At 34.6% G+C, this 16,538-nt stretch overlaps 1 long non-coding RNA gene across 1 annotated transcript; it reads right to left on the bottom strand.

Annotated features, from left to right (window-relative positions):
* Positions 1 to 8,305: 8,305 nt before the first annotated feature.
* On the bottom strand, positions 8,306 to 9,573 carry LOC129892195 (uncharacterized). Its single transcript, XR_008767280.1, has 2 exons — positions 9,312 to 9,573; positions 8,306 to 8,785 (listed from the first exon to the last, which is right to left on the bottom strand). It is a non-coding gene; the product is annotated as an uncharacterized LOC129892195 (long non-coding RNA).
* Between the last annotated feature and the right edge of the window lie 6,965 nt (positions 9,574 to 16,538).

Genomic DNA, 16,538 nt, shown 5'->3' with positions numbered 1-16,538 from the left:
TGATGATTAAAGAATTGGTGCTACATATACACATTAGAGGGGAAAACATTGCAACATGGAGGCTTATTTTAAATAATTTATCTTCCTATCCTCTATAACTTACATAATTTCTTTGTTGTTATGTCATAGACTAGTGAAACTACACTGATTGTGTGGAAGAGTAGCTTGTCAAGGCTGCTGACAGTATACTTGTACATATTTTAGTTATGAATAACAGCTATACGAGTTATCAAAAAAATATTTAAGAAAGATGAAAAGAAGTAAAACCAAGTGCAAAGATGAAATACAAAGAGAGGCAACTTGGTCAATATACCACCTCTATGTAAATTCTAATAATGAAATAGAAAGCATGGGGTCTCATAACCCCCCCCCCCCCCCCACACACACACACACAAGACATAGGTGGTCTTTTGGTAAAAAAAAAAAGTACTAAGAAAAATTATAAGACTAGTGATTTCAATATAAAATCAATTCAACTTTCACTTTATTGCACTAAAGTCACTTAACTACTTTTTAGACAAAAATATCACTCAACTTATAATGAAAGTCGCTAAACAATTTTTGTAACCAAAAGTCACGTAACTTTACCCAAGTATCACAGAAAGTATTTAGGAGAAAACAAATGAGATACCATATATGATACTTAGGTCAAGTTAAATACGATTTAATTACAAACAAAAAATAGTTCAATGATTTCTCATCATACTTGGACAATGTTGAGTTTGTTTCTTTTTTGTAATAAAAAAAAATTAGAGGCTTTGATAATAGAAAATAAAATTTGAGTGACCATCCGTGGAAACAATTGTAACACCTCAAAAGTCCCTAGCTCAGATCAAATCAGAAAGAATTGAAAAAAAATCAAATTTATTGAAATTCAAATTTTACGGGTTCCATTTACAATCCATAAATGGAACTACGGTTTGTAGATGTCCTCGTAGACAAACTTCAGAAAATGATAAATTCGGTTTGGAATCTACGAGCCAAGTTTACGGGTCGTAATTCATTTTATGAACCATAGACTCACGTCGTAGATCGACTTCAGAGCCTTAGACTTTCAGTTGAACAAGACGAGCTTGGTTTACGGATCGTAGATTGGTCCGTAGATCAACAACAACAACAAGAAGCCTAGTATAATCCCACCATGTGGGGTCTGGGGAGGGTAGAGTGTACGCAGACCTAACCCCCACCTTGAAAGGTAGGGCGGTTGTTTCCGAAAGACCCTCGGCTTAAGAGAGAAGACAAGAGAAGAAAAACAAGAAAAATAAGACATAGGTCAGTAGAGCTAAGCATATCGAAAATAATATAAAAATATGAATAATGAGAGCGAGAAAGTCAGGGTAGGAAAGACCGGAAAGAAAGGAGCATTAACTACTATAGATAAATAGGATACCCAAAGTAAACCGACCCAACAAATGTAAGTAGTAATCAAATGCAGAAATCAAACGTTAATAGACAAATGAGCAGATCACAAGGACCAAAATCAGAATATGTCGATATTTGAGGGACAAAGAGCTATGTTAACTATTGCATAATTTAATATCCATGTATTATGAGGGTAATATGTTCTTAAAATAGTGTAAATGTACCATATTCCCTATATGGAAGGGCCAGAAGGACACGTATTAATTAAATGTTAAATATGCTTAGTCATATTATCACAAGGACCAAAATTAGAATATGTCAATATCTGAGGGACTAAGAGTGCAAGTTCCCGGTGCCCTGTCAAAGATAAAACTGGCCCATGAAGAACCTCAGCTCACCAAAAGCACAGAGGATAACATTAAGAAAGAAAAAGGGGGATGGTTTACCCAAGGTGGATTCCAAGAAAGAACAGGGATATAAATAGGGGTACATTTGTAACACCCATGTAATTTCTGGAACCATCTAATACCAGACAAGAATGTGTGATTACAAAGTTCAACTGAGCTGAGCTGATACACTCACATCCACATATTTCTAGCACATAGTTACCTTTTTTGGCAGTTTCTGCTATCGTTATATAAATAGGCATGGAGATCCTACTATAATGTGCACATCACGAAATTGGAGAAATTGTCAGATAAACTTGTCGGAAAAGTAGTAAAGATAAGTTGAAAAGTATACTCAGAAAAGCCCGATGCATAAATCCAGAGCCACGGGTGTCACTGCTGAACACACTTCTATAGCCGACTAGCCCTCTTGAAGGACATGTCAGACATATTCTAGTCCTTCCCATGTTGCCAGGAACAGGGCCCATGTCAGTAACTTCACCTCGCTTGTGAGAAAGAGCTTCCATGACCAAACCTACGTGCTCATCATCAAAGTTCTAAAACTCATTCTTCCTGTTGATTTTTACGAACAGACAGTACAGATCGTGAAATAGATTATGGGTCATAAGATGCATTTCGTAATTCGAAACTTCAGAAACTCATCAAGAATTTCCCTATGACTTCTACAGACAGGAGGTTATGGCATGTAGTTAGAACCACGGGCCGTAGATGATGTCCATAGATGACCTCCGACAATTTTGAATCAGGATCATTTTGGTTGTTTTTCATTATTTTAATCCCTATACTAAATGTTTTGGACTATTCTAAGTGGGATTGAGGGATTCTTAGTAGGCCCAAACCCCTCTTACACACGTAAGTCTCCAAATTAAGTTTTTTCTCTCTCAAGTTTTCTCTCAAGCAAGAATTAGGGTTCCAAGCTTCAAGGCTACATTCAAGGAATTCAAGTTAGGGTTCTTCAGTCCATGTATGTGGAATTTTGTCAATGGGTTCCCATTCACCCATTGAATCCCAAAGAAACCTCAGATTTCTCAAGTTTACGAATTCTCCAAACCTAGAATTTCTAGGATTTTCATGAGTTCTTATTGAATTCAGTTCTTCTTCATGATTAATCTTCAATTGCATAGTTTTAATTATTTCTATGCTTTCAATGGTATTTTTCATGGACCCTTAGTATACAAGTATTTTCATTACTTAGAATTATGTGATTTTAGAAGCATGTTTCAAATTAGGTTTCATAATTTTATGATGCTTTCAGATAAAGTGTCTTTCAGATATTATCAGTTTATCATGATTTATGAGATACTCAATATTTTCAGTCTATCAGTATAAGTCAATATTATCAAATTATTAATGTTCAGTTATTTCATATTTTCATGGGAGTTATACTTAGCATCGAGCGGAGTGAGGGATGAAGGATTTTGATCAGCGTCCGTGAACCTTTAGTAGAAATTTCTAGGTCCTAAAACTATGTGCCACAGTAGAATTTAAGGGGCTTCCCGTCAGTTGAGGATGGATCCTTAGTCTTTATACACATTAGCATAGTGGATCCACATTAGCTCAGATCAACCTATGTAGCCCAGCAAAGTACATTTGGCACTTTTAGTAGGGATTATACATCAAACTCCATGTAGTTATATGTTGTTTTAGTATCTCCCACAATCAGTCTTTTTCAGTTATTGCATGACTAAATATTTTAGTATTTTAGTACCGCTTATTCAGTATTCATGTTATTTACTTGGTCATTGCATCAGCATATCTGTATAGCCCAGCATGTTCAATTATCATGTTTATTATGCTTATACCTTATACTCAATACATTCAAAGTAATGACCAAATACTTTCTACCTATATTGTTTGAACTATAGGTTCGGACGTTCAGCATTCGGGTCGCGGTTAGTACTATCTCTGATTAGTGCAGTAGCTTGCTTGGTGAGTCCTCATTTTTCCGAGGACAACCCTTATGTTTCTTTGCAGTATTTACTTTCGTTTCAGACAGTTGGAATTAGCTAGGTGCTTAATGTCACGCCCCGGAAGGGTACTCTAGACGTAACAGGCACCCGAAGGCCATTTCTGACCTCCGAGCGAACCACCTGGTCCAGTCACTCATTCATTCATTCACATTCTCTTAGCGGAACTCAATTAATGAAATACTTTTCATACTATAAGGGTCGAAGGCTAAACATTTACAACCCAACAGGAATAGTAAATTAAGACTCCTCAAGATAACAGTTTAATCCTCCCCACACTCCAGTCTACGAAGCCTCTATTTAAGTCTAAAAGGTGCCAATGACAAGCCCATGGCTACCAACAATCTAAATAAAAGAAGGGACAACAAAACTGTACAAGAAGGCCCAATATCCTCCGGGAACTAGGAGGACTCACCGACTGGCTGGAAGTGTATGTGGATCTTCAACGGAGCGCCGGTTGATGATCTCTGGTACCTGTCTCTGCATCATGAAACGATGCAGGCCAAATGGCGTCAGTACATGGAATGTACGAGTATGTAAAATGGCCGGATGAAACCACATTAAGAAAACATCAATATCAACTCAGGACCTCAACTCATACATGTATACATCACAACTCACTCAATGTCCTAAGTCCAACAAGAATAGTTTAGACAGGACTAACTCATAAGCCACTTAACTCAACTGACTCGGAGCACTAACAAGGCCTAAATGGGAGTTTCTCTTAACCGACAACCATCACCTATGAGCCGGTGATAGTACAACAATCCGACGTTGTTGCCACGTCCATCCATACCTTGCCAGGGTATGAACGCCTCTCTAATCATGAGTACCATCGATTAGTCAAGTCCTATCATTTCAGGACAATACAAATGGGAAACATCCGACTTTAACGGTTCGATCCCATGGGAAGCATCCGACTTTAACGATTTCAATCCCTCGGGAAGCATCCGACTTTAACGGTTCCATCCCTACCTACGTTGGCGGCGTAGTTTCTGGGGTTCGAGTATGGACTATACTCTCACCCGCTTCGGTGCTCGATACTCCTCCCATGACTCTATGCTCATAAGACTCCTCAAATCATCTCAAACAAGCCCTCACGGCTAGTTTCATGTGGTACAATACCACCTCATCAACTCGGTTCTCATCTGCAATTCAATTGAGGCATAATGACAAGTCTCATTTAGGACCTTGTCCACTTGCCAATTCCTTCCTCATATCAACTCAATCAAGCCTCCTCTATATGAACATTTATGACATCTCCTCAAGATTTAACACAACTCTATGACTTCAACTCAACCATTCAAATAGAATAGCGCATTTAAGGAAATTGACTTAAACAACATATTCACATGGCTAAAGAGGTCAACAAAACATAACAACAATTCATCTCCATCAATTCATACTAATCATGAAGGAATTTAAGGACTTCTTGGCTCAACAACATCAACACATATAGCATTATATAAATAGGAGACAAAGTTCATATAGACATACACCATACCAAGAACTCTATTTTTCATGAATATCCAACCTCAAGCAAGAATGGGGCACATGGGTGAACTTAGCCCATGTTTTGGATAGCCTTACATACCTTGTTTGAAGACTTTGAAGAAACCTTGATGTTGGGTCTTCAATGGGGGACTCAAATCGTGAAGCTCTTGGACTCTTTTTGTTAGAAATGGAGAAGATGAAGAAGAGAGAGAGAGAGAAGCTCCTAGGGCTTTTTAGAGAGAGAGTGGGGGCTGCCAAATGGGTTCCCAAAAGACCAAGGGTTACATATATATAATTTGGGTAAGTTCCCAAATTGCCCCTCCTCAAAAGTTCTGAAAATAGGCTAAAACGCCCTTGGCGCGATAGTGGCGCATCGCGCCCTTACAGCGCCAAGGCCAATCACGCCTAAAACCTGTACAACTTTTAGTGGCGCGTCACGCCAGGGACCAAACTATTGAGGCATGTTTCTGGCGCGATAGTGGCGCGTCGCGCCCTTACAGCGCCAAGGCCAAATTTTTTGGGTTCTAGAAATTTGGCCTGAAAAACCCTGTACAACTTTTAGTGGCGCGTCGCGCCAGGGACCAAACTACTGAGGCATGTTTCTGGCGCGATAGTGGCGCGTCGCGCCCTTACAGCGCCAAGGCCATTTCCCCAGCAGTTGCAACTCAGGCCAAAAAATGAAATTCCTGTCGTGCTAGTTCATCTTAGGATAGTCATATCTTTTGACTCCGAACTCCAAAATTTACGTTCTTGGTGGCGTTGGAAAGAAGACGCGACGACCTTTAATTTAATAGGTCGTGGGCCACCCAGATTGACGCCTTTCAAAAGATAGGGTCGTTAAAAGTCGACCCTTACATGAACTCGTCCTAAACTTAGCCACAATGGATCTCTTGGACTTAGCTCGGTCCTAGGGGTCCTCAATGACCCAACATCACCTCCAACGCTCCTAATTTCTCAGTGTCTCATCTTAACTCAATCACATACTTCGAAATAAATACGATGGGCCCCACACGTATACAAAGAAGGCCCGAATCTTAGGGAAAATTTTGAGGGGTGTTACTCTTAACCTAGCAACTCATATTAGTAGAGGCTTTTCAAACAGTCAGTTAGATTTCGCCTATGTATAATCAGATATTTGTCTATAGATATGTTAGACTATTTCAATTTAGTTCCGCATTCAGTTATTTTCTAAAGTTGTTTCATGTTAATCTTAGTGTCAAGTCATGCCATGAGTTTAGCTTGGAGTCACTTGTGACACAAAGGACTGTGTCGCGTCTAGGGGGATAGTCTCGGATCGTGACACCAGCCCTCTCTAAACTAGAATTACTTATTAAGGGTAATGAAGGACACGAATTTGGAGGCAAATGGGATTTGGATCAAATTACGTACCACTATGTCTTTTTTTTCTAATAATGGTGATGTCAAAGCTAACTCGCATGTACTTTCATTATTACATTGAATATCTATTTCCCAAATTACATCTCTTATTATTAATGGTGGTTCTGAAGACTTCTCAGTTAAAAGGATTTAGATATGGAGATCCTTTATCCAGGGGTGTATCAACGAGCTTCCGTGGATTCACGTCAACCCATGTTTCCCTTCCTAGATTATAATAGTAATGTTATATTTTTTTAAAAAGATATACTTAAATATAAATTTGTGAGCCCACTAAAGTATCACATAATGCAATGATTGGAAATTCCTAAATCATTATAATTTTTTTATATAGTTGAGCCAAATGTGTGTATATGTGTGTGTATAATATATATACTATTTTAAAAAATAAGAATTAATTTTGGACTTATAATTTAAAGTTTGATAGGTTCAATGATAAGAACCTAAAGGTCAAACAATTAAATTTATATCTTAGATCCAACTTTTCATAATAATGCATCCATCCTCTCAATACGCATGTGCCTGTTATCGCTTTTTCTCATTCTACTAGTTATGGGAGGTTAAAGGTGGATCCTTAATTCTTGAAACAATTTAACTGAGTATCAGGATTCACAATTGGCTTAGACAGGACCTGCATAATCTTTTTACACTGATTTTTATGGGAAATAGGATACATGGAAGGAAGTATTACTTTTCCCTTCATAAGCTACAACAGAGTCAGTATGCCAAAGAAGATGATAGACTTGGCATAAAAATACGAGTATACATAATAAACATCTATTATTCACGTAGCAGTTGATACAAACAGTATACGAAGGAACAAATGTCGTATGCTAAAATCCATAACACCAAAATATGTTACATACAGTATATTATAGCGTAGGTGTATTATGTATCAGTGGTATTTACCAGAGAATGAAGCAGAAGATATGGATCATCACCCCTTGCATTGTTAGCTGACCAAATATTATGAGACATGTTTCAATCTATTTGGATTGGTACTTTGGTGGTGGTTGGCTAAATATGGAAGAAGAATGTGGTCTACCATCCTACCTTGCCCCTTTTTTTGAGTGATTTGACTCGAAAGGAATAATAGATGCTTTGAAGAACCTACACACTAAGAGCCCGTTTGGATTAGCTTATAAATTGTTTTCAGCTTTTTTGAGTGTTTGACTGACTAACTTAAAGTCATTTTGTGCTTAAAATAAGCAAAAAAAATAATTAATATGTTTGGCTTAGCTTATTTAAAGCAGCTTATAAGTTGAAAACAGTTTATAAGCTGCTTAAAATAAGTTGGGCCAAACAGACACTAAGTTGAAATTTAGGAGTTCCTTTTTTACGGCTTTTCCGGAAAAAAAATACAAAGGTTTGAAAGTGTAATAATCCCAAACACATCTACCTAGTAGTAGTCAAGAGATTAGATTCACACCCTCTATTTAATGAAAGAGTTCTGATACCCAAGAGCTTAAAATTTTTCATGCACTCCTGAATCCTTTAAGAAACTTTGACCTTCCAAATAAGTTAAAGGAGGTTCCCATGTCAGCCTGAAACCTGCAAAACAATGTCATGTTGCAAGAAATTGACATGTACAAAAATCCAAGTATGCGCAAAGGAGGAAGAAATAGCACTATTCATTTGACTTTCCTCCCACCTTTAGGTGGACTATTCACAGCTAGTGTCTCCATAAAAATAGTTTCTCCGTTTATCAAGTAAAACAAGGCTCACTTTGTAAGTATTAACATAAAGTGCATCGTGATACGGTAAGAAGTTAGCATTGCAAATGCCAAGATTCTCAATTTTTTTCAACTGCGTTATCATATGAAACCAAGAATCCATTGTCCGCTCTCTACAAAATTTGACCATTTTTCCTTGAAGCTACTGGCTCCACCAAGAAATGAGCAACCTGATGCTGACGACCACCATGAAACATCGAGAAAAATTCATCAACAACACCAACATTGAATGTAATGTGGCTATTGATGCTGAATTATTTCATCCATGATTCTGGATGACCATACTCTTTCATCCTCCAAACATCAAACAAACGATTAGCCAAACAAAGTGACTCCTCTAACACAAAAAGTTTGAACCAATCCGCACAAAACCAAAAAACCACAACTAAACTACTCGGGGTACCATCATCGCCCTGAACGTCTTGTCCTGCATATCAAACAGAACAATCATCATATTACAAGACTCTCCTTGTTTCCATTTCCCAGCAACCCAATGGCAAGCCTCATTCACATAATCTCCCGGTATCTGCTCATACAATTTATAACACAGAGCAACATGACTAATACCAGTGCTCAACTTATAAAGCTCAACATACGGTGGTACACTATGAATATCATTACCGGTGTCAATGTGTACTATTCTTACCACCTTATAGTCATTACCAACAGTATGGTCAAAGGGACCATGTGTCTCAAATGTTAAAAATTGGTTTGGAGAGTTTTACGGACTTTCTTATCGATGGATTCCAAAGATAGAAAACGTTCCAATATCTACACAGGTCATCAGAAAGGCACAAAAGCCCGTTACAACTACCAACAATATTACATCAAATTGGACATAACGATAAAAAATTTCATTGTCGAATAAAGCAATATAAGTTTCTTTTACTGGAGCAATGACGTACTAGCAACTGATCATCATGATAAAATTAGGGCTAGTAATGAGAGAATACCATGATTTGCATCTGCTGGTGCACTCAATGATGGACTTTAAGGGTAATCTTACAAAGATTTCAATCAATACTTCTTGTGGCAAATACTCAGACATTTTTGGGCATCTGAAATCACTTCTCAAACACTTTGATTTCCTTTCCCCTAAAGAAAACCTAATGCTTGGCTTTCTTGTGTGTGTTCTATGCAATAAAACCTGTTTTAAACCCTAGCGAACAAACGCTGGAATTCATCCCCAAGTATTTTGTTCAAAAAATTATTTGGGTGAACACTTTTTAATAAATAATTAATGATTTTAGTGATATTTTTTATTTATTATCATTTATAATAATACATAGCAATACTATGATAAATCTGATATGTATTAAAAGTATTATAAGTGTTTTAAAATATATCATGCCTCTTTGGTAAGAAATTGATAAAATATATTATAAAGGTATTAAAGTGTATAAACCTTGTATTATATGTACTTTATAAACTATTTCGCTAATATGTATTAAAACTGTATTATAAATGTCCAGTGAAAAAAATGTTATTGTTATAAATGATAAATATTTTCTTAATATAGTATATCTATATAAATTTTCCTATTTTGTTTTTACGGAAAAGGATCAAAAATGTCTCTCGACTATCTGAAAAGGTTTAAATATACCCCTCATTCAGCTATTGGGCTAAAAATATCCCTCGGTCCACCTTTTTGGTCCATTTTTACTCCTAAAACTAATAGCCTTTTATTTTATTTTTATTGAACAAATTTAAATTCAAACCCATTTTTTTATCCTACCCGCCCCGATCCATATCCATAACTCATGCCCAAACCCAATTAGAAGACCCATTAGAAATAGAAGATAATTATCTCATTTTCTTTCTTGACCAAAATATTAGCCTCTTTTCTTCTTCCCTATAAGAAGATCCTTCTTTAAATTTATATCAATACCACGTAAATTGATACAGATGAAGTAATGCATATTATTAGAAGATTAAGCTAATGTTGATACTAATTCTTTTCGCTTGAGTAGAGTTTATTCATATAATAATTAACACAAATATTCTGTCACACTTGCCAAATTACTCTCACCAATCACCAACCAGACAGCACCAATAATGGCCACCATTTTCTCTCATTTATCTTCTCTTCGATCACAGGAAACCTCTCTTTCTCCATTGTTTCTACTCTCTCCCACTCCGGCAAGCAATCATCTCACTTTTCCGGTGTAATCGTACCTTCTCCGGTCACATTTTCGGCTATACATCAACGCATCTCATGTCAAACCATCTCCGGTCAAAGAGGAAAGAAGAAAAGAGGCTAATATTAAGGTTAAGGGAGAAAGAGAGATAATTATCTTCTATTTTTAATGGGTCTTCTATTTGGGTTTGGACATGGAGTATGGATATAGATCGGGGCGGGTAGAAGAAAAAAGATGGGTTTGAATTTAAATTTGTTCAATAGAAAGATGACAACTAATACTTAATAATAATAATAAAAATAAAATAAATGGTTGTTAATTTTAGGAGTAAAAATGGACCAAAAAGATGGATTGAGAGATATTTTTAGACCTGAATGAAGGTATATTTCAACCTTTTCAAATAGTCCAGGAGTGTTTTTTGGCCCTTTTCCATTGTTTTTATTATTTTCCTTTCTAACCCCAAACACTTTATTGAATTGTGATGTGGGTACGTTAATAATATTTTGTATTTTATGTCATTGTAATTGTTGTCTTAACTTTAAAATCAACGATTCTATTAGCAAATACTTATCCTTCTTTAATTCGAAAAAAATATTGAAAATAAAAACATTTCCTATTTTATTAGAAAAAAAAGTTTATCATTATCTTTGATTTTTGTACTAGATTTATGTTGGGCCAATTCCACCTTAAGACACCCAAAAAACTCTCATCGGATACTATGGTATAGGGGTGGACATTTGGTTTTGATTTCGATGTTTTTATTTTTTCAGTTACTGAATTTGTTGTACCAAACATCGAATCGAATTAATTTGATTCAATTTGACTTCATAATTTGGTTCGATTCGATTTTGGCCTATTAAATTCAATTTTTTTTATTATGGATCTGTTTAATGGTTTTTTTTTTAGATTTTACCTTTTATGACTTTTTATGTTTGATTTTTCAACTTAATGAGTAAGGTTGTTACTGCTTAATAGACTAAGAGATCGTTTGGTTGGAAACAAGTTATTTTAGGATTAATTATTCTGAAATTAGTTATTATGGGATAAGGTAAGATAACTTATCCCATAATGAATATTGTTACTAGTAGGCAAACACAAATGAGTGAATGACCATGCTATTATACAAAACAACAGTGACAATCTAACAAGTAACAACAACACCACGTGTATTTATGAGTTTTTCACTCATTACACTAGCAATGCATATCAATTTTTCAAAAAAACCAACATATATCATTAGCAGAAAAACAACACAGTTTTCCACCCCTAGTTCTTCACTCAACAGTTAATGCAAAGAACTACAAAACAATAATATTTTAACAGTAACAAAATTCAAGTGCAGTAGCCAAATCACACCAAATTTTCCACCAATAATAACAATAACAGCAATGAGCAACAATATAGTTTTTTCCATGAGACTACTGCCAAGTGCCAACAATAACAAAATTTTAGTATTATATGTCCTCATTTATTGTCTTGACCACTTAAACTTGAACCTTTAAGATAAAATCAAAAGTTAGAATATTACTTTTAAGATTAAAAAAAAAGAAATATAATCAAATAAATAACGTATTTAACTCACCACTACATACTAAATACTTGAAAACTGTAATCATAGATCAATAATGCAAGAGTCTTCCATTATTTGTCATCTCTAATAATAATAAAATCAAATATGTCATACAACAGACTAAATATTTTATTTTTTGTGAAAACAAATAAAAAATACGAAGTTTTATCAAGTTCAATTTTCTCAATAAACTCCAATTTCTTCAATATAAATAGGATTAGTCTCTTGTCTAAGTCAATCTTAAATACAAATAAGGTATTGCTCACATTTGGGAGTCAATGAACTTCTAAATGGATCAAGAATACGACCACCGACGCTAAATGCACATTCCAATGTCACATTCGACATTGGAATAGTGATACATCTCGAATCAACTATGAAAGTATAGAAAACCTAGGAGAATTAACTTTCCACCAAATTAAGATATCAAAATCCTCAGATTCAGGCTCTTGGTCTTCAGCAAGGTATTTTTCCAGCTAAGATTTAGTGTCTAAACTTTCAAAATCTTTCATTTTTTTTCTTCATGTAATACTTAGTTCTCAAAGATTTTATTTTCACAAATTGAGCAAGACCACAAGTAGATGAATCAGATGAGTCAAATGAAGTGTATCTAGATGAAGATGATTTTTTCTTAGAACCTTTTGAATACTTACATAGATCGCAAATAATTTCTTGACGTAAGTTTCTGCCTCTTTGTATATTATATTTCTCTTTTCTTTCCTAAGTAATTTTTCAAAAGCAAACTAACGTACGCAAATTTATTACGATGATCAAATACAGAAGAAATAAAAATTATTTTGTTTATCTTTTCAGGAGTACCCCAATAAGTCTTGAACTTTTCTTTCATCGCCAAAGTCATTTTACGCAAATCAATATTATCACTTATTATACACTCTTTAAAATATGCATCAAACTCACATATATCCTCAAAATGAACATTGTTAGCAACATATTGTGAACCTAAAACTTTCAATGTGAGTTCATAAAAAAATTCAAGAAACTTTGTGACATACTTCACATTAACCCAATCATCATTTTGGACTGAACCTGCAATACTTCTATCTTCACAAATGCCAATAGCAAGATAAGAATTAAAGTTACCATCATAAAAATCAAGCCTCTCAAAGGCCTTCTCGAACTTTTCTACCGTGTCCAACATCAAATAGGTGGAATTCCACCTAGTAGATACATCTAAAAATAACATTTTATCACATTTTATCTTGCATTTCAACACATTTCAAGAAATTTCTTGTCTTTGGAGAAGATGATCTAACATATTTCACCATTTACCTTATCCGTTTGATAGAAGGACCAATTTATTTTAAATCATCTTGCACAATTAGATAAAATATGTGAATCATACATCTCACGTGGAGATGCTTACCATTAATCAGAGTAGCTCCCCACATATCTAACTTTTTAGACATTCTATAATTGGGGCATTAGTTGAAGAAGCATTGCCAAAAGTAACTGTGAAGACATTGTCCATGTTCCAATCAAGTAAACAATTACTAATAGACTCCACCAAATGCTCACCTTTATGACTAGTGATAGGATAAAAATTCAATATTCTTTTATGAAGCATCCAATTCCTATCAATAAAGTGAGCAGTCAAACTCATATAATTGATTCTTTGCACTAGGTCCATGTATATGTTGTAAGACAAATTCTTGATTGTATTTTTCTAAAAGACTTCTTCAAATTCAGTCTCAATTCATTATGGATTTCATAAAAATCCCTTGTTATTGTTCTACGAGAAAAAATCCGAAACAAAGATTGGTTTTTACTCATAAACTTTTTAAAGTTTTCCTTTTCAACAAAACTAAAATTATCATCTCAAATAAAGCTCTCCTAACTACCTTTTGCTCAAATTTTCAATGGTCAATCGGCGTTTGCTGGACGACGCTGGACAGCGGCCGCTGAACGGCGGGAAGCCTGAAAATTGAAATTGTCGACATCGTTAACTGTAACAGTTGCAGCTTGCAAGTTGCTGGAAATGGAGAAGGTTGCGGAGTGCCGGCCTGCGGCTGGTTGGAATCAAAATTCAAAACTCAAATGTCAAAACCTAAGCGCAAACGACAATTTCAAATATATACAATAAACTAATTAGTTTACAACAAATATAGTTATGTTTTATTTATATAAAAAATTAGCCAAAAATCATAGAAAATATACAATGACTATATAATATAGCTGGCCAAAAATCATAGAAAGTATACGCTGACTATATACTATAGATTACTTATACATGAGTTATACACTGAATATATAGTATAATACATTCTGTACATGAAACATACACCGAATATACATGAATATACACTGAATATATATAAATATACACCAATTAACTATTTTTTTGATAATTCAAATAACTTAATGGCTATCTACTGTAATTATCCTAAAAACACCTTGTAGAAAAGGCTGGGCCATGTAATTTGTAGTAATACTAAATTACCAATAGTATCTAATTATAGGATACTAGTGTATAAATTCAGTTAAACCGAAATACCAAAATTAGGGATGAACAGGGCAAACCGATAAACCGCACCAAACCGATAAATCGAACCAAATCGGAAAAAAAAATCGACTAGTGATTTGGTTTGACTTGGTTTGGTGTTTGGAAAAAAAATCCGACTATTATAGAGTTGGTTTGGTTTTAACTAAAGAAAGTCAAACTGAACTCAAACCGACCCGATTACAGATATACTACTTTTAAATTATGTTATACATAAAAATATTTATTAAAATGTAATTTATAAATATATTTTTAAAATTTTTCATAATTTTTGTTTTCTTTCTTATATTTAGGTTTGGGCTTGAGAAGCCCATCTAAATAATATATAAAAAAAGTCCATCTTTTAAAGTTATATTATAAAGTTAAAACTTCAAACAGTGTTTTGTCTTCATCTTATATGTTGATATTTTGTACTAGAACTCTTTTAAAGAAGCACTGCTCTGTGCTTTTTATTAGATACTAAGAAAAACTCGAGAAACTCGAAAAACCCGAGAAAAATTGATATCGAAAAATCCGACTTTTATTGGTTTGGTTTGGTTTATAGATTTAATAACCCGACACAAATGGTTTGGTTTGGTTTGTAAAAAATCCGAATCAACCCGTTCCATGTACACCCCTAACCAAAATATATAAATCATGTAATCAAAAACCGATCGAAAAACTGAAGTTACAAAAAAAAAAATATGAATCGATACTGAATCAAAAATTGAAATACCGAAATAGAATAAATTTGGTAGTTCAATTTTTCGGTATTTATGCCCACCCTCCCATTGAAGACTTCTTTCAGATTTTGAGCCATGTAGCTGGCAAAGAAAATCAGAGAAGGGAAGGTATCGTTAACATCCTCAACAATCTAACTCTGAGAGACAATTTCAAATGTTAAAAAAAAGAAACATGAACCTCTATTTTTTCTAGTGCACCTAAATTAAGTTAGATTTGTAAAAGTAAGATTAAAGGCAAGTGAATTAGATTCAATCAAGTTTTCTTTCTTTTTTGTCTAGATCAATAAATGAAGCAAAAAAGATCTTTTCTATCAACAAAAACTAAGAAAGCTTAGTAATGTAAGCACTTGGAACAAAGCAAGAAAGATAGTTAATTTAGCTCTTGAATAAGCATTGTGTATTATAAGTGAAAAAATGAGATGTCTTTTTCTCTCCTGCAAAGGTCTTCTTATAGAGCATAAAAAGACTAGCTGAAGGCTGTCCTATAATTCGTGGTTGATGAGTGACAACTTCATTATCATTGTGCTTATAATCGAGAATAATAATATGGATGGGGATTATTGACCTCATTCCCTTTTCGTATCGAGCTCTTTCTTGAGACCTATGATTTGCCCACATACAGATAGTGCGTCTAGTTAAATGCGATTGAAAAGTGGAAGACGAATAAGAAAACATTTCAAAAACTTCTAATGCGCGTGATGATTTCATGTGTCCATAACTCACAAGGCAACATGGACTTTCAGTTTGCATGCCATGTATTTGTCAAATTTATTCATCTTCGCATGTCACAATGTCAATCTAAATCAGAATTTTCACTGGTCAAATGAACTATAAAACTGAACCTCCCATCAGGGCAAAATGCAGCTTGGTGTAACATGTTGTCCAAAATAATCTGAAATTTTGTATGTTTGTTCCAATTGAGGCTGATGTGTATAACTAAAGATGTGACATGTTTTATATAGTTAACATAATGGACACTTGAGAACACATGCAAAAGTTTTTTCCAAAACTTGAGCCAAAAGTGTAGTAAAAACGCTTTATCAAATATTCGAACACTGAAACATGTTTAAATGAAATATACTTTCAAGTTTAAGGGAATGTCAATATATTCCGCCAAATTTGTGCTTATAGTGTCGATAGACACACTGATACCTCATTACTCCAAATAAAGAAAAAGAAGACAAGACTCCTACTTCTCAGTCATTTGGAGAGTAGGAAAAGAGAAACAGGGA

This window comes from Solanum dulcamara, chromosome 6 (genome assembly GCF_947179165.1).
Source record: "Solanum dulcamara chromosome 6, daSolDulc1.2, whole genome shotgun sequence".
Classification (NCBI taxonomy): Eukaryota; Viridiplantae; Streptophyta; class Magnoliopsida; order Solanales; family Solanaceae; genus Solanum; species Solanum dulcamara.
This window is presented reverse-complemented; position numbering and strand designations above follow the sequence as displayed.